The following is a 23,110-nucleotide window of genomic DNA, read 5'->3' on the forward strand; positions in this document are numbered from 1 at the left end:
TAATTAAGTCCAGGAGTGCAACCAGCCTTTTGACAAAGGAAAAAATAAACACATCACACTTTAAAAAATGTTGGTTTTATTCATATGTCTGGCCTACTTAAAAGTGGACCACGGTAGTACAAACAACCACAAATATCAAGTTGCATGGGTTCTTCAGAGTCTGGCCTGTGCAAAGTTCCATTTGAGCAAAGTTTGAGTCAAGCGTGTATTATGGCATCACCAATAAGGACAATTACCGCTGTTCAAAGCTCAGCTGAGTCCCATCTCCTTGGTTAACTAGTCTAAAATGCTCTTCTCCCATTACATGTGGGACTTTCTACAAAAACTCACATTCCTAAAGTTTTAATCCAGAATACAGCCTGAAGTTGTGCATTTTCAATGGTCTATGTACAAATCTGGTTTACCTCACACATTATATTTAAAAGGCTTTTGCTTTTCAAATGCAACAAATAAACAAACAAAAAGCTCTGTCATCCACAATTTCTCAGAAACGTTGGGCCAGACTTGTGGAAATCAACCTATCACTAATGAAGGAGTTGGAATTAGTTATATCATCACGTGATCTGGCCTGGAATTCCCAACTATTTTCCTTGAAATAATACATACAAGCAAAGTTTCACCTCAAGCAAAGCTTCACCTCAAAAACAAAGGGCTCTTGTAACTAACATCCCTGCTGTTTGTACTGGCACAAAGCACAGACTGGCCTGTGTCCTGTGTCTGAAGGGAACCCATAGACTGTTGCAGAATTTTCATGCCTATCTAAAGGCAGCCTGTGCTTAGATTGATTAGCTTTGAATACCATCCACCCTTACAAAAGGGGTCCATGGTAGCTCTGACTGCCCCATGTCAGCCATGGCCTTGCCACACAGATCAGGACACAGAGAGTTAAGAAGAGTCAGATCAAAAGCGCATCAGACCCTCCTCAGCCAGCAGCCGTGGAGAAGTATTACAGCCCTAGACTCTTACAGGTGTCAAGAGTTATCACATTAAAGTAAGCTATCTTCTGCCTCTTTTCCCACACATATCAACAATGTTGATTGCTAGAGAGGCTAAAATGTGGAGGGTGTTATTGATAAAGAGTCTTTGCAGAATAAGATGACCAGAATCCATCAGAGCTGGATTGATACCAGAGCTGAAGATACCAGTCATAATGCCCAGAATCCCCTTTACTCAGCTATTCCCCCTAGTCTCTTCCCTCCCACAATCAATATTCCCTTATCCATTCCCACTCAGCTATGTGAAGAGCTGATAACATACTCAGTGTAGATCCACCTTTGGTCAATAATCTTTGCATGCACAGATGACTTTTGCCATTGCCAAGGAAGGGGATTCCAGGCCAGAGGATCAGTTCCTACTCCTCACTGTTCAGTAATAACTGAGTTTGCTATCAGATTCAGCACAGCATAGCACAGACTCATGGAGCTTGAGGAATGATAAAGGTTTTTATCACAATGGGAGAAGACTTTAGAGCATTTCCCATGAATAATGCATAAAATTATATTACACTTTCAGAACTATCTGGGTAACACGCCTTCTAAATCACACAAAAGGCAATGAATGGTGCTATTTCAGTGAAATTCTCTGCAGCTAGTGAAACTAGATTGTTATAGCCTTTAAAATAGGCAATGGGTTCACATGTTCAGAACAAGAATTGGCTATATATATATGCTAAAGCAACACACTTCACAGGGAAAAGAGAAATATCTCCAGTTTTGGCTCTTCTCTTAGATATTACAAATATTGAGGATGAATAGAATGTTTATTACTTGTACTCCTACCATTTATCTGAGTTATAAGAACACAGTTTATAAAGCACAGTAATCTAGAGCACAGAGATAGGAAGATAGATGGACAGACTTTGGTCAATTGTTCAGCTCTTTAGAGAAAGTTATTTGCTCTTCTAAGGGCTGATGTTATGCATTTGCCAGGCCTGGATCTTCCACCTGAAAGATGGTTTAAAATAGGTGCCACTAATAACATCTTTTGGAAGCACCTTGTGTTCATTTGCAGCTTCCCATAGTACTCCAGGCTTGTCTGGATCTTTTTCTGAACAGCTCTAAATTGCTGCTGGAAACTATTTAGTTTGATTTTCTCAGACATCATATACATTTAAATCTTGTAAGGGATTCTCCCTCCATCCTCCTGATCCTTGTTCACATCTAGTTTGAGTTTCCTGGAACTAAGAGTGTTAGCCCATTTAAAAACAGCAGTAAAAAAACCACTAAGCAAGGAAAATAGTTTCCTGTCCATAACTGCTGCGTTCTCTGCACAGAGGGTAACTTCAACAACTCTGCAACACAACAATGAAACAATGTCTTTTGCAGCATCCCAACATGACAGCCTTGAAGCATCCAGAGTCCAGCCTAGGGAGAAAAAAACAATGGTTAAAAAAATACCAAGAAAAATGTCTTATTTTGCATGGACCATAGATATGCCAACCTAAGAGTTATTTTTTTAATGAGAATGTTTGAAAGGCATGGATTTGGGATATCTCCTTAATATAACCACAGGTGGATACACTGGAAAGTGCTAGCTTTCTTTTTTCATCTTGACGCCTAATGGGATTAGGTTTGGGAGGATGGGGAAAGATCTTCCTTTATAGCTGCTGAGAATTATGCACACCTCTTCTTGTGAGACATGTATTATATATGTCTGAAAGCTACACAGTACTGTAGGATGCTTTTCAGTGTTGTGCAATTCCAAGGAAGAAGACCCAAATCTGACCACTACCATAACTAGAGGTTTACTATCTATCCATAGCCATTTTCTTGGTGTCTGAATTTAAGTCCTCTTAAGGTAGCTTTATTTTTAGTAAGGTGGCTTATAAGCCTCTTCCCTTGTCAAGATCAGGAAATTCTATCAGAGCACGAGAGATATTTATTTTTTTTTAATCAGAACTGAAACCATTTATTGAGGCAAAGAAAACAAAATGTGTTTGGCCTGCAAGGTCCTTTCTTCATTTACAGATTTTTCCATTGTTATACTTTGATGTAGTTGCTTCTACCTGCACAGACCCAGGTGCCCTGGTGACACAGGAAACCTAAAGGGCTATTCATAAGGTATTAAAAATTTATGCAGTCTTCCATAGTGAGAGAGAGAGAAAGGTAAGATAGAAAAGTTACTAGAATAAACAAGACATTTGAACCTTCCCAAGTTAGTCAAAGTCAATTACAATCTTAGAAGTCACATTAAAGTTTCTCATAAAGCAAAACTCTGTTTGGTTTCTTTCCACATGTCTATAGTGCAAAGCCTCAACATGCTAGTCTAATGTGCATCTAAAAGTCAACTTACTGTGCTTTTCCTGATTCCTTGTTTTGCAAAAATTCAGAGTAACAGTAACTGGATACAAGTGATTTCCTGGGGTTTGACAAGTCAGAGACCTTATCAGACAGTTCAAAGGAAGAGACAGATATCTACATGAGCTGCAGTAAGTGAACCTACAACAAATCACTGTACTTTATTGTGCAGGAAGCAATCACAGTGGAGTTTGTTGGTCTGATTCTTCCCTTAGCTTTATACTGATGTATATTATGTGGTTCTTCTTCAGCAGGGATACTCCACTGGAAAAATGTGGAAAATATGTCTATATATTTGATACCTATATCAAATAGGTACATTAATATCAAATCAAAATATAAAATCAAATAGGTGCAAATTAATAATCAAAAAAATACTTAGAAACTGTAAAATATACTTCATTATAACCCTATAATCTACAAGAAAAAAGTGTGCTCTTCTAGGGATTCTATACTTATTTAGTAAGTCTCAATGGTAAAGGAATTGCACTGACTGTATTGCATGGTTAAAGCATATAACATAACCTGCATATCCAAGTAACGATTATGCAAAATTTAAAATTGATAGCAACAGACATGGTTCCATTAATTAAAAGAAAACTTATCATAAACAGGTTTTTGAATTTATCATGAAACATTTTCCTGAGATATTCTCAAACCAAAAAGCTCAAATGTAACATTTCTGACCCATCTTTTATCAAATGCTCTCTATATAAAGCACTACGGCATTAGCAAATGTGTGAAAATAGCTCATAAAGTATAACTGATTACTGCATAGTCCTTTAACACCGAACATACTGTGAAAACCCCCAAAAGTATGACCACAGAAAATCAAAACAGTCATTTTAAGCCTTTCAAATAAGTAAGAGATTAGCTGGTATAATACAGCAGTGAAGGACTGACATGAAATCAAGGGTCAGATGTAATGGTGTTTAAAAGCAACATCTAAAAAATTATTACTATCACTCCCACAGAGAAAGCAAGAGAAAAAAATTTTGACTGTACAAGGATAATGACAACGGACCTAAGAGTCCTAAGAGTTCAATGTCTCTAAATCTGAAAAAAGGGGAAAAAAAAAAGAAAGAAAGAAATTATCAAAAAGGAGCTGACATATGAGAAGCTAATTCCTGAAACGTAAGACACATGAAATATTAAAGTACTCCTTATCAGATACGGGTTGCTCTTTATTTAGTTATTATTTATTTTTAAATGCTATTTTAATATAAAGTAGAAAACTAGACAAGAATTTCCAAAGTGGTCAGTGACACTGAATGTTCAGATTCACATTCTAAAGGGACTGAACTTCAGAAGGCAGAAAGCAGGTCTTGTAATGGGCATACAGAAACAAGAATTACCATGTCCGTGTCATTTCTGAAAAGGTGGCCTACAATTAAAATAAAAATGGTGATAATTTCTCAATTATGGCTAAACTATGTATCCAAGAGTCTATATCAGGTAAAGAATAATGATGTTCTGGATGTATAACCTTTTCTCATCAAGGAATTAAAAAGCAAGATCATCCCACACCATAACTCTAATGTTAGATGATGTATTTCAAAACTAAATTGCGTAATGTTATAGAGCTATACCTGTATTCAGAGTCGTAATGTTCAGGAAGGAGAAGAAAGAGAAATGTGGCTCCACATCAGAACTGGTCAGAACATGCTCATTGAAGATGAGTGTGGGCTGTTGGAAGAGCACATGTGGGTGTTGTGGAGGGAGGCAAATGGTTAATTTGAGGGAGCTATTTCTCTATCTGTTGTTACCGTTAATTTTAGGAATCTAATACTGACACCTTAGCTCATAATAATTAGCTGCTAACTCCTTAGTTAAATTTTCTGAAAACAGTAACATAAAAAAAAAAATAGATCATGTTCTGGAATTGTATCCAAGCTGTACTGTGCAATTATGTGACCACAGTTCAGATGCTTCCTACATTTAGGTTTTGAAAGGATAAAATATTCCTTGGAGTTTAAAAAAACTGCAGCTTCCTGCCACCATGAAAGACCCCTGAATTCTTCTGACTGATGATGGAGGTCAGTCTCATTCAAACTGTGTGTACAAGTAAGAGGGAGTTCTATACATATGAACAACTACTTGGAAGTTAAGTGGGAAGAATTTAATGCCTTGTGTTGTTCTGTCACAGCTGAAAGCCTTGACAATAGTAAAAACATTGAGAAGCTATTTTGAGTGGATGTAACTTTGCTGAAGAAAATCTTACTGGCTCCTGTTATGCTAAAGAGAGAGAATGTGACAGCCAACCTACTATACCATGCAAAGATAAGGGAAATGTAATTAAAAAAATCAGATTCAATATACTTACATTGCCCATTTCAAAACAGGACTGATCAATGAAACCTTCTAAAGCAAAAAAAGAACAATGGAATTGCAAAGTGATCAACTCTATTTCTAATGAGAGGATGAAGCTACAAAATCCTTCCAGTGTTTTGCTATAACAAAGGAAAACAAAGGCAACAGAAATGTATAATCAGTTGAGGTTACAGTTCAAGTGAAAAGATGCAGTATTGTCTCCAAGAGATTGGTAGCTTTTGCCTGACTGAATAAAAATAATCAGGTAACGTCCTCTTGCTCTATCTTCCTCCCTCCAGTTAAATTCTCAGTTTAACCCCAGGCAGCACTGACAGGATGTAACTCATACTTCTCTCCATGGGAGCCGTGTGGAATTCCCATAAGGAATCTCAACCTTCAAGCAAATGTTCTGCTTAATTCTGACATTAACAGTTACAATAACAGTGTTGGATTCAATGTCCTTTTATGAATTCCAAGATTATATTGATCTGCTCTGGAAAACAGTTCATGTAGCCAAGTCCCACTTCCATTCCCTTTTACATATCAAAATCCAATACAGGTAGCCAAAATGCTTGTCTTTTTGTCCATCAAACCCTGGAGACACTCAAAAGGCAGAATATACCAAATTCCTCTGCAGTTCTGTGGCAAATTATAGTGCCACTCATACTATCTTATGTTTCAGGCCTTCCCAGAACATAATAGTAATCTCTAGCTCACTATGTGTACTGCTTAAAACTTTCAGCAAGAAGCACAGCCCTGAATATGTCTGACAGGCCTATTTCATACCTGACTTGCTGGCCACTGCTATTGTCTTTCAATTCACACTAGAAGAAGAGTTGTGGAGGCCAGCTGCCGCCTTTTATAAAACATCACAGAGGTGAGAGCATTCATCCAGAACATTGGATACCTTGACTCTGTCGTCTTCTATTGCAACTGCCTCCCAAGATAGCTACAAAACTCCAGGCATTAGCAATCTGGGCACAAGGAGCTCTCAGAGCTTACCTTTTCTTTGCAAAATGTTACAATTTCAAGATCCACTGGTAGGATGACTAAAATAAGTCAGATTCTCCAGGTTGGTGGCAGAAAAGCTCATTGTGAAAAGGAAAAAAAAGACTTGCCTGAGGGCTGCAAGAAAATAAATGTTACTCATCTTCAAAAAAGGGCAAGAAGAAAGGCTACAGGCTAGTCAACCTCACCTTGATCCCTGGAAAGATGGTGGAGCAACTCATCCTGGATATCATTTCCAAGCATCTGAAGGACAGAAAAGTGATCAGGAGCAGTAAGCATGGATTCACAAAGGGGAAATTGTGCTTAACCAATGCAATAGCCTTCTATGGTGGAATGACTGGTTGAGTAGATGAGAGCAGAGCAGTGGATGTGGTCAACCTTGACTTCAGGAAGGCTTTTGACACTGTCTCCCGTAATATCCTCATAGGCAAGATGATGCAGTATAGGCTAGATGAGCAGACAGTGAGGCAGACTGAAAACTGCCTGAATGGTAGAGCTCAGAGGGTGGTTATTAGTGGCACAAAGCCGAGTTGGAGGCCTATGGCTAGTGGCGTCCCCCAGCAGTTAATACTGGGTCCAGGACTGTTCAACTTATTCAGCAATGGCCTGGATGAAGGGACAAAGTGCACCCTCAAACCTGGGAATAGTGGCTGATATACCAGAAGGCTGTGCTGTCTTTCAGAGAGACCTTGACATGGCGCTCTGCTTCTATGCGGGATGCCTTTCTGTGCTGGATGGGCAAGACCTCTGGTTGTCCTTGCAGTTTGCTAGAAATACACTGGTTGAAGACTGCTGGATGCCTTTCTGGACAACAGAACAGAGAACTTTTGAGAAAATGATCACATTCCTTTTAAACATGCAGTTGCATGAACATATACCTTTCACTTCTGAGATGAATGGCATGTCAATGGTTAGTATCTAATAACAGTGATAATACTGCTAGATGCTGCAGAAGGTTCAGAGCAATAGACAAAGAAATGACTTAGGTGGCTCAGAGTTCTGTCAGAGAAATACTGTTATTTCAGTAGTAGAGTTTGGAATACAACTTCACATTTCAGATTTACCTTTATTATCTTCTCCCTGAAATAAATCTGGTTTACCTATCAATATGTGTGATATGGATCTATCTATACTTTTTTTCTGCAATGATCCATTAGCCATGCAGTCTTACACACATTAATAACAGCACATTGGTTACAGGTCAGCATTCATTTCAATAATGATACATTAGCTGTTTTGTTGATTTTAGCTGGCTGACAGAATGAGTCTGTTTGTCATTTTTGGCCAGTTCTTATTCTGTGAACAAATATAGAGAAAAAAATTAAAATTCAATTTTTATAGGAAAGAAAATGAGAGAAAATATCTGTCAAATATAGTTAAATAAGTACACATTCTGAATGAATATTGCCCATATGGCAATGCCATAATGTGGTAATGCCACATTATAAATGTGCATAAGTATCTAAAGGGAGGGTATAAAGAAGATGAGGCCAGACTCCTCTCAGTGGTGCCCAGTAATAGGACAAGTAGCAACAGGCACAAACTGAAACACAGGCAGTTCCATCTGAACATAAGGAAAAAACTCTTTACTGTGAGTGTGCCTGAGCACGGGCACAGGTTGCCCAGAGAGGCTGCAGAGTCTCTGTCCTTGGAGATATTCAACAGCTATCTGGACAGGGTCTTGTGCAATGTGTTGTAGGTGACCCTGCCTGAGCAGGAGGATTGGACAAAGTGATTTCCAAAGCTCCCTTCCAACCTCAACCATTCTGTGATTCTATCATCCTGTGACAGAAAAGTGGCAAAGAGTGGGAGGTCACATTCCCTGCTCCAAGGACTGCTCCCGAGTTATATGCTCTTCTGCATTATTAATCATTTTTCCCATGAAACTCCAGCAGGTAACAGAACATCCTTCTGCACTCCTAAACCAACTGGTTCTGTCATGTGGCTTAGAAGTATGGATCCTCTTCTCTGCATGAAAAGAAGCTACCCTCTCTTTCTCATCTTGAATGAGTTTGTCCCTGCTCTGTTTGGAAAAAAGGGCTATGTTTCTGTCATTCTCCTTATCAGTCCTTCATGGAAGACATACTTCTGCACAGCTAGAGTAAAAAGCTTAGCAAAAACTGTGCCTCACATACCTCAGCATTGACTGCTCTAGAAACCTCTCCAACAGCAAAGGAAACTGCTTAAAGAAACATAAATGCCAATGCAGACAGCTGTACTCATGCAAATAGAGCCTACATAACCAAATTCACCTCTGCCACAAGCTCCCTACAACCCTTCTAAATGCGTATCACATATTGAAGAGTTTTCTGCTAAATACTTCCATGGCCCACAGGATGGCACTCTGCCACCCCATAAACTAGTAACAGAGTATTGGTGGAATTTCCCTACTGCAACAGTCAGTATAAGACAAACTTTGTTGTATCACAGATTTTCCTCTGAATTTCCAGGTTTTACAAAATTCAGCTTTATTCTACAAATTCTTCCATAGAGACCCATCTGCCGAGCATTCATATTCAGAAAAGTCACCAGCTGCTCTCTGTGGGCATTTTTGTGTATAAATAATAGTACGCTTTACCCTAAAAGGGTTAATTAGCCTAGCAGCACCTCAGCAGCCTCCAGAATAACTATTTCTTTTTGCTGCTGAGAAATTGTATTTGGGAGGCCTGAAACTACTTTATAGTTATTCCTTCCAACATACTTCGTATGTCCAAAGTAATGTACAAAACCAAATTCAGTTAATAGTCTTGCTAATTACCACATCATTTTCATTCTATTTAAGATCACTACAAAAATTTGGGGTACATATAGCGTACAACTATCAAGCCTGGGTTGAAGAGGGCTCTAGGCTTCACATGAACATGCATAGACACACCAGGCATACCTACTTCAGCTCAGCTAATGCAGCTGACATGCATGTGACACGATCCACTCCCATTTACAGTTCAAAGGTGGAGCTAACACAGAGATATTTAAATCTGGACTGTTTGCTAGATTTCAAAACCTTTTCAAATGTTTGAGGATCCAGGGATGTGGGGCTGAGATTTCTCCCCTAACTCACAAAACACTCCTTAAAGAAAATATTCCCAGAGCATTGCAGAGTCAATGACATTTAAACTAAAATTCAACAAGATACACCTATCTCCACTACAATCTTTAAAAATGATCATTTGAATCAATTCTTGTAGCTTAAAGAAGCAGAGAAGATGAAGTATCTTGAGTTTTACTTGGATTAGCAATTTGAGTCTAATCTTCCTTAAAAGCTTTAACTTCAATTGCTAGCCTCTATTAAAGTTGTATTTGTTTTATCTTCATTGCAGTTTTAAATGTTTTTTTTGCAGTATGACGATGCCCAGGGAACCATCACACAAAAACACAATAAAATAGTAGAACTAGCTTTATGGCAAAGGTAGAGACAAGAGCTGCTAAGGGCAATAGACTACTGGGGACAGCAAAATAGCCATGGTCCTGCTGTCTGCTTTGCTTTTTTTCCTGGGAAGCCAGGCTGTGGCTGCTAATGAGAAAGACGGAAAGGAACATGGAGAAGAGGAAACAGTTGCCATATTAGTGGCAGCAGTGGTACCAGTCTCTGCTCCTTATTTCTCCTCTCTTCCTAAGCAACAGCAAGCAAGGCTCTCCAGGCCAAGGCCCCCTGGCTTGGCTCTCCTTTCTTTCTCACTTTTTCTCCCAAAGGCTTAACTCTGGTCCCATATACGCAGCAATATTTAATTTTCTCTCTACAGGCTGGCACAATAAAACATTAATACACTGAAAACAACCACATTAATTCATAGGAAAGTTGTCATGCCTTGATGAAGTCATGGAATTAAAAGAAAGCACCTGTAACGAAGGCATTGCTGTTACAGACTCCGTCTGTGGAGATGTGGAAATTAGAATGCTATAGGCTCTAAAAGCCATACACTCAAGGGATGTCAGAGCACCATTCACTTGGAGATGAGGAATGTGATCAAAAAGAACAATAAATATTAAGATAAATAGCAAGTTTATTTAGAGCTCACATCCCCAAAGTGGGTGATTTTGGATCAAAGGTACCTTTTCTCCTGTTGCTCTTTCAATGTCAAGTAATAACCCCGCTCAGAGCAAGAGGTGGGATTTCTCAAACATGTTTGATGCTGCTCTGACTCTGTCTCACTAACGTCAGTGGAAATATTCCCATTGAACAGAGTGGCAGTGATAGAGTTAGGCTTTAACTCTTTATTTTTTAACCTCATATTTCACAAATCCACACCAAACTCCTGGGGGTGAGATTTATGGTGAATGTATTTTCATCATGTCTGATTGGTTAACTTATCTATGCTCCCACCATAGCTGCCTCACAACCCTGTAGCCAGATTTATGAATGCTGATGAGAAGCATGGAGAAGGGTATGTTGGTGCAGGGAAATACCAGCTAAGGAAATGAGGAGTAGAGAAGTTGCAAACATGCAAAATCAGAAACAGGCCTATAGAGAGATCAACTGATCACCCCATGGTAACCAGTTGCCAGAGCAGCAAACCTAAGTCCTGCCTCCCAGCCTCACACTTCTCTTCTTGTGATTTACTACAGCAAAAAGGTATTTTGAATTATCTGGAGAAAAATGAACTTACACATCCATTGTTCCTATAGATCCTTTTTAGTGATAAACAACCAAGTGCACGCTGAGGAGAGAAAGAAATTATTTCTATTCTAAAGTTGGGAAAACTGAGGAATAAAAAAAACAAATAGAAATTAGTGGTCAGACCCATAATATCTCACAGAATACACTTGTGATCCTCCATCTACCCACAGACAGGTTGATATTGCAACATTCAAACACATGCTAAAGAGAACTTAAGTTATGCTTCAGAACACAAGATTTCAAGACAGCAAGTCTCATTTCCCTACTGTTTGTAAAACTGATCAGTTGAAAAACTAGAGATTTCAAAAACAGCATTGTACCACCCTGTGGAGCTGGCATCAGAAAAAATACACTGTTGTACAAATACCACCTGAGAATCTGGCTCCACTTGCCTGGAACCAATTGTCTGCTCTCAATGGATCACAATGGGCACAAAAAGATCTGCCACTGGCTCACACCAAAAATACCTTGTGATCATATTTCAATCAAAGAGATTACCAAAAAATAAAAGAAAATAAAAAAAAGAAAAAAGAAAGATATTGCTTAAATTTACTTCTTCTGGACTACCTGTGAAGAGTTAATCTCATTTTCTTGTCTCCATGGTGTCAACTGGCTTTCAATTTACCTTGCAATAAGTCAGCTCTGGTCTTTGCTTGAAATATTTTGCAGGATTTGAATCATACAAGAGCCTCCAAAGGAACAGAAAATCATGAATAAGGACAGCTGGCTTGAATATTTTGTACTGGAGCCTGAAAAACAGAAATCAGATCAGCATGGCCAAAGCACTGGCCCATAGCCAACATCAAGCTTGCTAGCAGCAGCACTGGTTAGCATTTGGATACTCCACGGGTCTCCTGCACAAGGCCAAATGTTTCTCCGTGTTTGTTTGATCTTCTCTGTTCCTATGTTAATTATTACTGTTAAAACAGTAATAAACACAGTACTTTAGGGAGTAGGGGTCTTCAGCTGTGCCTTACATTATAAAGGTATAAGATAAGAGCTGGATGGAGCTTACTTAAAAAGATCTTACTGTCTAGATGGTTTGGGGAAAAGGAGCAACTAAATGTGGTAGTACTGTCCCACTTTATACCTGTGAAACTGAAAAATGTGGGACTTCCAAGAGCCATATGATAGAGCTGGGAACTATATCCATGGCTCAAAGACAAGTATTTAACAACAAGACGTTCATCCTTAAGTGGTCTCTTACCTTAATGAAACACCTTACACTAAATCTACTGATGTAACTTCCTAAAGAGCAAAAATGCCAGGTGTGAGGGTATTTTTCTGCTGCTTGGGGTATATGAGTGGGGGAAGTAGAATAGAGAGAAAAACTGCATTAGTCTCCAAAACCCACCTCATCTACATCACAGCTGCAGCTGGATTGATCAACATAATCAGGCATCTTCCATGGAAATGTTGATTAATGGTTACTATGCAAAGAAAGTTCACTATTCATCTTCTCTGAAATCCACTTATCTAAGTGTCATTGAGAGTGCAGAAACCTGTCCAGATTTTTTTCTAAAGAATCAAAGAAAAAACTTAAAGGGTAAATAATAAGGCAAGTATAAGCACTCTGCAGACAGCAGCTTCTGCTAATGTCATTCTTCCTCCCACTGCAGCCAAAAGAATTACCAGGATTGTATTCTGTTTTTCTGGACTTTGTTTGCTTGTTTGTTTGTTTATGTTTTTCTTTTTTCCTATGGCATAACATGCCTAAAAAAATTCTAAAAGATTACTTGCTGAGTGGAAGCAGGGAGAGCTCAGAACTCATAAGAATGATATGTTCCACTAAGTCATACTGTGATGCAAAAACAGTCTGGGCCCATTAAACACCTGTGCTTTTAACTGTGCTTTTCTTATAGTTGCAGAAAGGAACAGTTGGCTTGTCTCAGCAACAGCCACAGCACTGGAACATCCCTTTTGTCACTATGAATACACATTCCAGTATACATGTCATTTTGGCCTGTCATTTTGTTTGGTTTGGAGCATCTGCATATCATCTAATTGAATGGAAAGAAGTACTGGAGCTAACACTGGAGCCACACTGCTCCAATGACTGCCACTATACCTGTTGGAAAAAAAGATTTTTAAAAAAAGAAGTCCTAAATCAAGGATAATTTCAATAAAAGCCCAACAAATAAAAACTCATTATATCTTTCATTATAGGTCAAAGTAAAAACATCATAAATTCAAAATTTTCCATTTTATCTTGTTTTACACATATTTCCTTAAAAATCATTTTTAAAAAATAAAAAATCAAAACATTACAAAAACAATGATATATGTTAAAGACTTTTCCAAATATTAGTTCTAAAAAGAATACCAAAATGAATCAAACTAAGTTGTCTCTGCAAACATTGCTGATTTTGAAGAAGATACATACTTTGATGGAAATATGTACTACAGAAATGTTGCCAGTCCACTGTAGAAAACTCTAATAGATGATGAGATAACAGATTAATGGCAGAGCAGTAGTGAATAACCTCCACAGTGTGATTGAAAGTCACTGTGCCATCTCCAAGGTCAGACTACAAAAATCTATTCCTTTGTGTTATCATCCATAAGCATGAAAATCCATAGTTCCTCTTAGGAAGAATATACTTGACAATACTATCTCTGATGCATTAAAATTGCAGCATAACTCATACCTTGAGAAACATACGTGAGATTTAGCTAAAGAAGAAGACTGATAAAGTAGCTTTGGTCATCCATAACCACACCCAAAAAGGATCCGGTAGGTAAATATGTACTGACAATAAAGTGGGAATTAAATGCAGATTATCCTGCCATCACTGATAGGGAAGCTTTTTCATGGAACTCCTTAAACATATAACCCTGTTGATGAGAATACAGCTGTCGACTGAGGAATGTTTACAACAGAAGTCATGATGGAAAGGGCAAATGAGCAAGACATTAGTCCCAAATTCAGAGCACGCCAAAGAAGAGTATGGGTAAATACTCTTTACCAGGACGCATAAATAAATCAGGCTTGCATAAAGAATTACCATAAATGCATCACCCATGCCTCCTACATATCCTCATGAATCAACATCATATCTCCGTAGTATTTGCTCCTGTGCTCTCTACCTGTACGCCCTTGCAAATTCAACACCTGCTTGCTAGAAGACATGGCTGCAAGGGTCAAGCAGACAAAGATTTCTTCTATAGCACCAAACTGAGAGTCATGGGTTTTGCTCATTTTAACTTCTGCTTTTCCACCACTCTCCATAGCTCTTCGAGCTTCATTCTTTCCCTACTGTAAAATTGGAACATAAAAATGCTCCCTCACCATTGAAAAGTTACTTGAGCTCCGAAAAGCTGCATACAATGTCAGCCATACAAGCAGTTTGACCAGCTTTTTGCTCTCTTTTTGCATAGTACTGACTGATGTAGGATCTTGACCATCAATATGTTGCTTTCAAAAGACTGGGCCTCCTATGCATCCGCAATGCAACAACAGTAAATTAAGTAGTACATAAATATTTAATGAAGGTGTCTGTTTCCATCAATGTCAAAGTGAGGCTAGCGCAGAAACAGAAACACTCAGTTCATGGTAGAAAAAGCATTTTGTTAGCTGCCTCCATAACAGTTACAGCATAATTCCTTTTTAAGTTTGCTTACTGCCCTGACTCAAGAAATTATGCCTATTTTAGAAAACATTAGGGACAAGATCTTAAGACAACATATATCTGGATTTATGTGCACCATCCTGCTAATGTCATTAGTCAAGTTCAAATGGTGTTCACATTCTCCTGCTTTCATAACATGCAAGGTTATTGGTAAGTTTTTGTTTCGATTTTTCTTTTTTATTTTGATTTCTTATTTTTTTGTTTTTTTTCCTGGTTTTGATATCTTATCGATGTCTGTAAGTATCTGAAGGGAAGGTGTCAAGGAGATGGGGACAAACTCTTTTCAGCTGTCCCATGCGAAAGGACAAGAGGCAACGGGCACAAACTGAACCACAAGAAGTTCTGCCTGAATATGTGGAGGAATTTCTTCACTGTGAGAGTGACAGAGCACTGGAACAGGTTGCGCAGAGAGGTTGTAGAATCTTCTCTGGAGATATCCAAAACCCACCTGGATGCAATCCTGTCTAACACGCTCTAGGTGACCCTGCTTGAGCAGGGGGGTTGGACCAGATGACCTCCAGAGGTCCCTTCCAATCTTACCCATTCTGTGATTCTGTGGTTTTGATTTTTTTCTTTTTTCCCTACGGAAGAAAAAATAAGGATCTATTTGAAAGTTTAAAAAGAGAATACGCTGGCCAAAACATAGAAACAAATCACGAGATGATAATGATTTCATAATGTAAGTGAACAAAAAGCAGCAATAAGCTAGAAGGCTCAAGGACAAAATATAAGGACTAGATTCTTCTTGGTGCTTCTATGGCGCACACAGCTGGTTGGATGGGTGAAGAAGCTTCCACCTTGGTCAATCTCTGAACTAGTTTCTGAGCTCAAAGGGATACTTCGTCACTTGTCTACAGGATGAAATGAAGTTAAAGAGGCGAGAGAAGAAACAGATGGTAACAGCTTTACTCTCTTTCTGCCAGAACAGCACCTAGAATAGGAAATTATTCTCCTAACCTCTTCAGGCCATATTGACCATCATTATCACCTGCTATGATCTTCAGTTCACAAACTGTTGTTGAAGATTATTCACCACTGCTGGTTTCTGCATCCAAACTAGAAATCCTGTTGAGTTGCAGCAGAACTGGCTTAAGGCTTTTCTCAAAAACAAGCAAAATTCACTATTCCAGTGACTTCAAAGAGCTCACTAGCGAAGGGGCAGGTCCTGGGGAAGGAGAGCAGATATTCTAGGTTGAGGGAAAAAGCAATAGACAGAGATAGGTGGGTTTTAGAGGGCAATAGATAAGAAATATTACACAGAATCACAGAATGGTTGAGGTTCGAAGGGACCTCTGGAGATCATTCAGTCCAACACACCTGCTCAAGCAGGGTTACCTAGAACACATTGCACAGGATCACGTCCAGGCAGGTTTTGAAGATCTCCAGAGAAAGAGAATCCATAACCTCTCTGGGCAACCTGGTCCAGTGCTCTATCATTCTCACAGTAAAGAAATTCTTCCTCATATTCAGGGGGAACTTCCTATGGTTCAGTTTGCGTCTGTTGCATGGCTGAAAAGAGTTCGGCCCCATCTTCTAGACATCCTCCCTTCAGGTACTTGAAAAAAATGATAAGATACCCTCTCTCAGTCTTCTCTTCCCCAGGCAAAGCAGGCCCAGCTCTTGCAACTGTTCCTCACAGGGCAGATGCTCCAGCCCTCGGATCATCCTCATAGCCCTATGTTGGACTCTCCCCAGGAACTCCATGTCTCTCTTGTCCTGGGAAGTCCAGAACTGGATGCAGTACTCCAGATGAGGCCTCAGCAGGGCTGAGTAGAGGGGCAGGATCACCTCCCTTGACCTCCCTGCAACAGTCTTCCCAATGCACCCCACGAGACCATTAGCCTTCCTGGCCACAACGGCACATTGCTGGCTCATAGTCAACTTGTCATCCACCAGCACTCCCAGGTCCTTCTCTGCAGAGCTGCTCTCCAGAAGGTCAGCTCCCAGCTTGTACTGGTGCATGGGGTTATTCCTTCCTAAGCACAGGACCCTGCACTTGCCCTTGTTGAACTTCATGAGATTGCTCTCTGCCCAACTCTATAGCCTGTCTAGGACTCTCTGAATGGCAGCACAGCCCTCAGGTGGATCAGCCACTCTTCCCACCTTGGCATTGTCAGCAAACTTGCTGAGGAGGCACTTTGTCCCCTCATCCAGGTCATTGATGAAAAGGTTGAACAAGATTGGACCCGGTACTGATCTCTGGGGGACTCCACTAACCACAGGCCTCTAACTAGATTCCACACCACTTATGATGACCCTCTGAGCTCTGCCATTCAGCCAGTTCTTAATCCACCTCACTGTCCACTCGTCTAACCCACACTTCCTGAGCTTCTCTAGGAGAATGTTATGGGAGACAGTGTCAAAAGCCTTGCTCAAGTCAAGGTACACAACGTCCACTGCTCTCCCCTCATCTACCCAGCCACTCATTCCATCACAGAAGGCTATCAGGTTGGTTAAGCATGATTTCCCCTTGGTGAGTCCATGCTGATTACTCCTGATCACATTCTTTTCCTCCACATGTCTGGAGATGACATCCAGGAGGAGCTGTTCCATCACCTTTCCAGGGATGGAGGTGAGGATGACTGGCCTGGAGTTGCCTGGGTCCTCCTTCTTGTCCTTTTTGAAGACTGGAGTGACACTGGCTTTCTTCCAGTCCTCAGGCACCTCTCCTGTTCTCCGTGACCTTTCCAAGATGATGGAGAGTGGCCTAGCAATAACATTCACCAGCTCCCTTAGCACTTGTGAATGCATCCCATCAGGACCTGTGGATTTGTGGGTGTCAAGTTTGCCCAAAAGATCTCTAACCTGATGCTCCTCAACCAACGGAAATTCTTCTTTTCTCCGGACTTTTTCTCTTGTCTCCAGACTCTGGGATTCCTGAGGGCTGCTCTTAGCAGTAAAGACTGAAGCAAAAAAAGGCATTCAGAAACTCTGCTTTCTCTGGATCCTTTGTACCAGGACCCCCACCCAGTTCAGCTCTGGGCCCACATTTTCCCTAGTCTTCCTCTTGCTAGTGACGTATTTGAAGAAGTCCTTCTTGTTATCCTTGATATCTCTTGCCAGATTTAATTCCAACTGGACCTTAGCCTTCCTCGTCACATCCCTGCATACTCTAACAACATTCTTATATTTCTCCCAAGTGGCCTGTCCCCTCTTCTACATTCTGTGCACTTTCTTCTTTTCTTTGAATTTAAGTTATTTAAGGTATGGATACTCTCTCTGCCTCCACACTAACTACCAGAACAATTGAGATTCATCTGGTAACCCCTGCCCCATCCTACCCCCCTCTTAGGACCCCTTTCTCTTCCCTCAATCACATGGACACTGAAAGTGCTCCTTCTGAGACTTTCAAGGATTGCATCTGCAACTTTTATAGCTGCTTGACTTCAGTGGCTCAGGATGTGACGCTTGCACTCTGGCTGATCTTAGTATTACCAGTCTTTCTTGTTGTCCGTCTTCCCCAAGTGACAAGCTTGCCAAATTTCCTACGATGATCTTAACCTTTTTTAGCTGTTTAATATCATCTCATTTTTTAAGTCCAGTGTTCAAACTCATCCAGTTCTGTGTCTTAATCTACAGCCTTTGATGATGATGCTTGGGTCGCATCATTGGTACGTTTTGTAAGTTCAGCTGTACTAATAATATTTTAAACAAATCCAGAATTAATCCTTAAGGAACACCCTTAAGAATCTCTCTCTAGTTTCACACTGCTTATTTCAACAGCACTTAGTGGTATTGTTCTTTCTTCTGCTCTTTATTGACTCTATATGAATGAATGCTTGTGCTTTAGGAATGCAAAACCCACACTGATCATGATTATGTGTTTCCCAAAGTTTTAAACTACTCTGTAATATTCAATGTGACTTTACAGTTCTTCTGTTAATGCTCATCTGTCCCATTTCAACTAGTATTTTTCCACACAGCATTCTAAAGGCTTTTATATTAAGCTTTTTTGTCTAGTTTCAGGGAAGATGTTATTTAAATTAGCAGAGTCAGAGCAGGAAAGAAGTGGACCAGGATGTATAATCTTGGTATTCCCTGAAAATGGAGACTCTAGAGTCAGGATCTTTAGCCAGCTTTCAGGACTACAAAAATTTTCAAAGATAGCGATAACAACCAAAACTGTAGGTGAGGTAGAGTTTGTCTCCATGGCTATCTCTGCTACCGTTCTATTATTTCAAGACTTCCAATCATATTTCCTTTGCTTAAAAACCTTCTTCTCCTTGGAAATAATACCAAAGCAAGAGAAAGTTTGTGGAAATCAGAATGAGAAAGAGGTCAAGAATCTAGGCCTGGTGTCTGCTCTATTCTACAACAGAAAAGAGCAGGTAATCTGATGACCCCATACACTCCACCCAGCCTGAATTCTGCTCCAGTCAGGTCCATGTCTGTGATGTTAAGGACACAAGACAGCCGAACATGACTCAGCCAACAGGTGCTCACTTTCTCCTTACAGTATAGTGATGGTACACCTTCCTGAGAGCACCATAGCACATAAGCACACAAAAAGATTGTGATCCAATTCTGCTTTCACCAGGGATAAACTTGGAATCACTTCACTGACGTTTGTAGTTATTCCAGAATTACACCAATGTAAAGGAGGGCAGCATCTGCTTCCTGAAAATGGATGCCATCAAGCTAATTGAAAACAACAGATGCATCAACAAGCAAGAGGAGACAGTAATGTTCCAGTTTTCTTGCAAAATGTTCTTTCATTTTGCTCCAGAGAATATAAGAGAATAAACCAATCTGTACTCTAAAAGCTAAATATTTTGTTGGTGTAAAATGGCATACAATCTTTTAAGAGAGGGGACCTGTACACCTCAAGAGATCTATTCTAGGTAACTGCATTTACAGCCCTCTTCACATATACAGTGAGTCTACAGTGACTTTGGGCTTGATTCTTCTTTCACACTAGAAGCAACAACATTCATACCCCTGAGGATACATTTTTCTAACCTCAGGCAAAGATCAGAATCTGGACTCCAGTTTTCTTTAAATACACAATAGCTATAATACCAGTTAAGTACTTTGTGATTTATAGAACTTTTGATTAATGGTCCTCCAAAACTTTATACCCCTGAGTAAATACCTTTCCCCTGAGTAAATACCTTTATACTCATTTAGTGAAAATAAAGCCAAAGAAGGAATTGCTCAGCTTTCACTGATACTTCGTGCTAAGATAAAGATTTCCCATGAGTCTTATCTTCTAATGAGTAAGCAATACAGCATCAGTGTTCAGGGTGACCACGGAAATTATTGAGCAAACACTTTCCTCAAAATTTTCCTCCTGCAAGTCTTTTCCTTTCTTTCACTAAGAAAAAGATGTATACTGAAAAGTTTAATCTATTGCTTCAGCCCCTTTAAATCTATATGAGAGACAACATGGAATTTTCCTGCAATGAATTTTTATCAATGAACGCTTGTACTTCAGGAATGCAAAACCCACACTGATCATGGTTATGTGTTTCCTAAAGCTAAAAAGCACCCTACAATATTCAAGCCCTTGTGCCAGACAACAAGCCTCAGGCAGACTTCCCTAGAACAAGTGAAAACACAGCCAGCCAAGCAAGGTGTACATCATTGACATGCATACTAACAATATAAGTTACCCTATTACTGCAGTCCCTGTCTGCTTTCCCTCACCAGTATTTTTCTGGTTTTATCTCCCTGACCAGGGCTTGCCTTATCTGGGACCTGATCCTTCAAATCACTGATCTCCTTCTTGCAGTTAGCAAGCAATTTCATCAATAACTGTCTTATGCTAAGGACACTCAGAATTCACTGGCAACTCTTCATTTTATAAGAGAATTAAGTCTTTACAACTTGCAAACACCTGCTCCCCTCCTTAACTTTATATAGCAGATGACTGCAAGTCAGATATTTCACTATGTGCCTGCTAGTGAGTAAGGATACAGGCATCTTCAAAACAAAGTTTCTCTGGAGGGCCAGCTCCACAGAGTTCAGATGAGCTCAGACTGTGATCTCAGTCGTAACAGTGTAAAGAGAGATTTCAATACTTACATGGCTGCAGTTGAGGGCAGAATCTCATTTAGTCTTCTCTACAAATTCTCTTTAGTCTCCTCTGTGAATTGGTCTGCCCATTTCCAGGACTGCATAAAGATGCTGATGCTCTTATTCTTGCCAATATAAACCTAAACAGAAACCTAACTCTATTCAGTAGACTTACTTGGATTCAGCTCAGATGATAGCTTTTGGGAAAGCTGTGGTTAACTCTTGCTGTAATCTGCAAATCTTTCCCTGATGTAAACAGGATCTGAAGAGAAGAACAAACAAAAATAAGCATTCTAACAAACAGCACATACGTTTTGACTTGATGCATATGACTGAAGTTGGGCGCCAGTATAAACCAAAGTGGCTTTACTAAACGGAGTTTTGGTAATTTATATCCTCCCCAGCAGATGGGGAGGATCTGGCCCATATTGCATTTCTGTAGTTTATAATTATCTTTCTCTCCTTCTTCACCTAGAACCACATTCTCCCTCCAGGCTGCAAATCTTAATTAGGAAATTCTTTCCTATTAATTGAAAGAAATCATTAGTTGTTAGCTTCACAGATGAAAAAGAAACCTTACCTACTTCTGCTACAACAGCAGATACTGGAGCTGTTTGTTCCTTTGCTTTGAGGAATGATGCTGCTCTTTCCACCACAGTATGGAAGACACTCAAATCCTTATCCTGCCTCTTGCTGCCCTGAATTTCCTTTATACTCACTCTTCTTTATCTCCACAGGGGTATTTGTACACTGAATGGATGGGCCTCGCAGAGAACATTAAGTCCAGTCACCTTCATCTCCACAGCTGACATAACAGTGAATCTTTATTCATGGAAGCTGGAGCAAAAGGAGTAGAGCCAAAACAGAAAATTGCTCAAAAATCCCAAATTTAAAAATTTTCCACACAGGAACAGACTAGAAATTTCATAGGAACCAACAGTAATGTGTATTTTGAAGGACCACAAAAAACCTCTTCATGCCTTTCACACTTACAATCTCCTATGTGGGTGATGAGCTGTGGATAAAAAAGTTGTCCTCAATAAAATTCTTCTCTTCCTTCCTTCCCCACCTCCAGCAAGATGGTTTCTGCCCTGCCCTGATTTGGTGCATAACCTCCTGTGGGGAAATGACTGATTTAGGGAACTGATGGTCACAGAACAACAGCAAAGGGTACAGGAAACAACCCTCTTTCACAGCAAGTCTTTATTTCCTAACAAGATTATTGAAAGAGGAGTTTCTGTGTTTTGTTTGTTGTTGTTTGGTTTTTTTATGAGATGCTTTAGCTCATGTTCCTTGTCACTGGGTACCCAGATGACTCCAAATCTGGAGGCCTGGTGTCCCCCCAACTCCTTGACTGTGAGGGCTCAGAAATCCTTTACACACTCTCCACCTTTCTTTGTGCAAAGATACACAAATAAAAGTCCTTTCCCTTCTTCTCATTTGCATGTCTGTTTTCCAGTGCTGGTAATAGTCTGTCAGTTTTGAGCTGGACAGAGCAGTTGTACATGATATAAGGTGATCGGATCTTCTTCAGTAAGCAAAGAAAACAGCTATAAAGATGGGGTACTCAGATCTGAGCACTGAAAATATTCAGTGAGTGCTTTTGCTTTTAGCCAAAGTCACAAGGTACAGAGAAACAGTCTGGGAGGTTGTTATGGAAACAAGTTCCAAGAGATGCCTGCTTTGCTTCACAAAGATTTGTTCTGCCTTAAGAAGAAAATAACTTGAAAGATAGACAGTTCTGTATTTCAAACATCCAGAAGTGAGTTCTACGGGCTGACAATCTGAGGTGAGATTTTGGAAAGCACCTATGTGATTTGGTGACACCATCTCTATATAAAGTCAATGACATATGTGCTCTTAGATCACCTCAGCCATTAAAAAAAAAAAAAAAAGTCTCCGTAATAAAAATGCCAAATTCTAGAAATGCAGTAGTCCCCAGTATTATTGAAGCCAATGGGACTTCACTCTACTACTTCTCAGGAAATTTTTAGAGAGGGATCTACATGTCTAAATGGAAGCCCCTAGGTTAGGTTAGCATTTCTGGGCTTCTGTTTGTTTTTTGTATTTCTCTTAGCTCTAACACTGAATACCCAAGGAACAAACTTTATTCCCGTTTTATACATTTTCAGTTACATGTTCTTTTCAGTGCTGAAAATGTGAATTGCAAAAACTGCACAAAGTTGCCTGTTTGGTTCCTTCATACTAGCATTGTATGTGGGCACGTGTGTGTC

General features: G+C 39.7%; 1 long non-coding RNA gene across 1 annotated transcript; it reads right to left on the reverse strand.

Moving 5' to 3' along the window:
- Positions 1–75: 75 nt before the first annotated feature.
- Positions 76–22,998, reverse strand: LOC134149889 (uncharacterized). The gene is made up of 3 exons (XR_009960537.1): positions 21,457–22,998; positions 21,052–21,138; positions 76–2,363 (listed from the first exon to the last, which is right to left on the reverse strand). It is a non-coding gene; the product is annotated as an uncharacterized LOC134149889 (long non-coding RNA).
- Between the last annotated feature and the right edge of the window lie 112 nt (positions 22,999–23,110).

The sequence above is a fragment of the Rhea pennata genome, chromosome 1, assembly GCF_028389875.1.
Source record: "Rhea pennata isolate bPtePen1 chromosome 1, bPtePen1.pri, whole genome shotgun sequence".
Taxonomy (NCBI): Eukaryota; Metazoa; Chordata; class Aves; order Rheiformes; family Rheidae; genus Rhea; species Rhea pennata.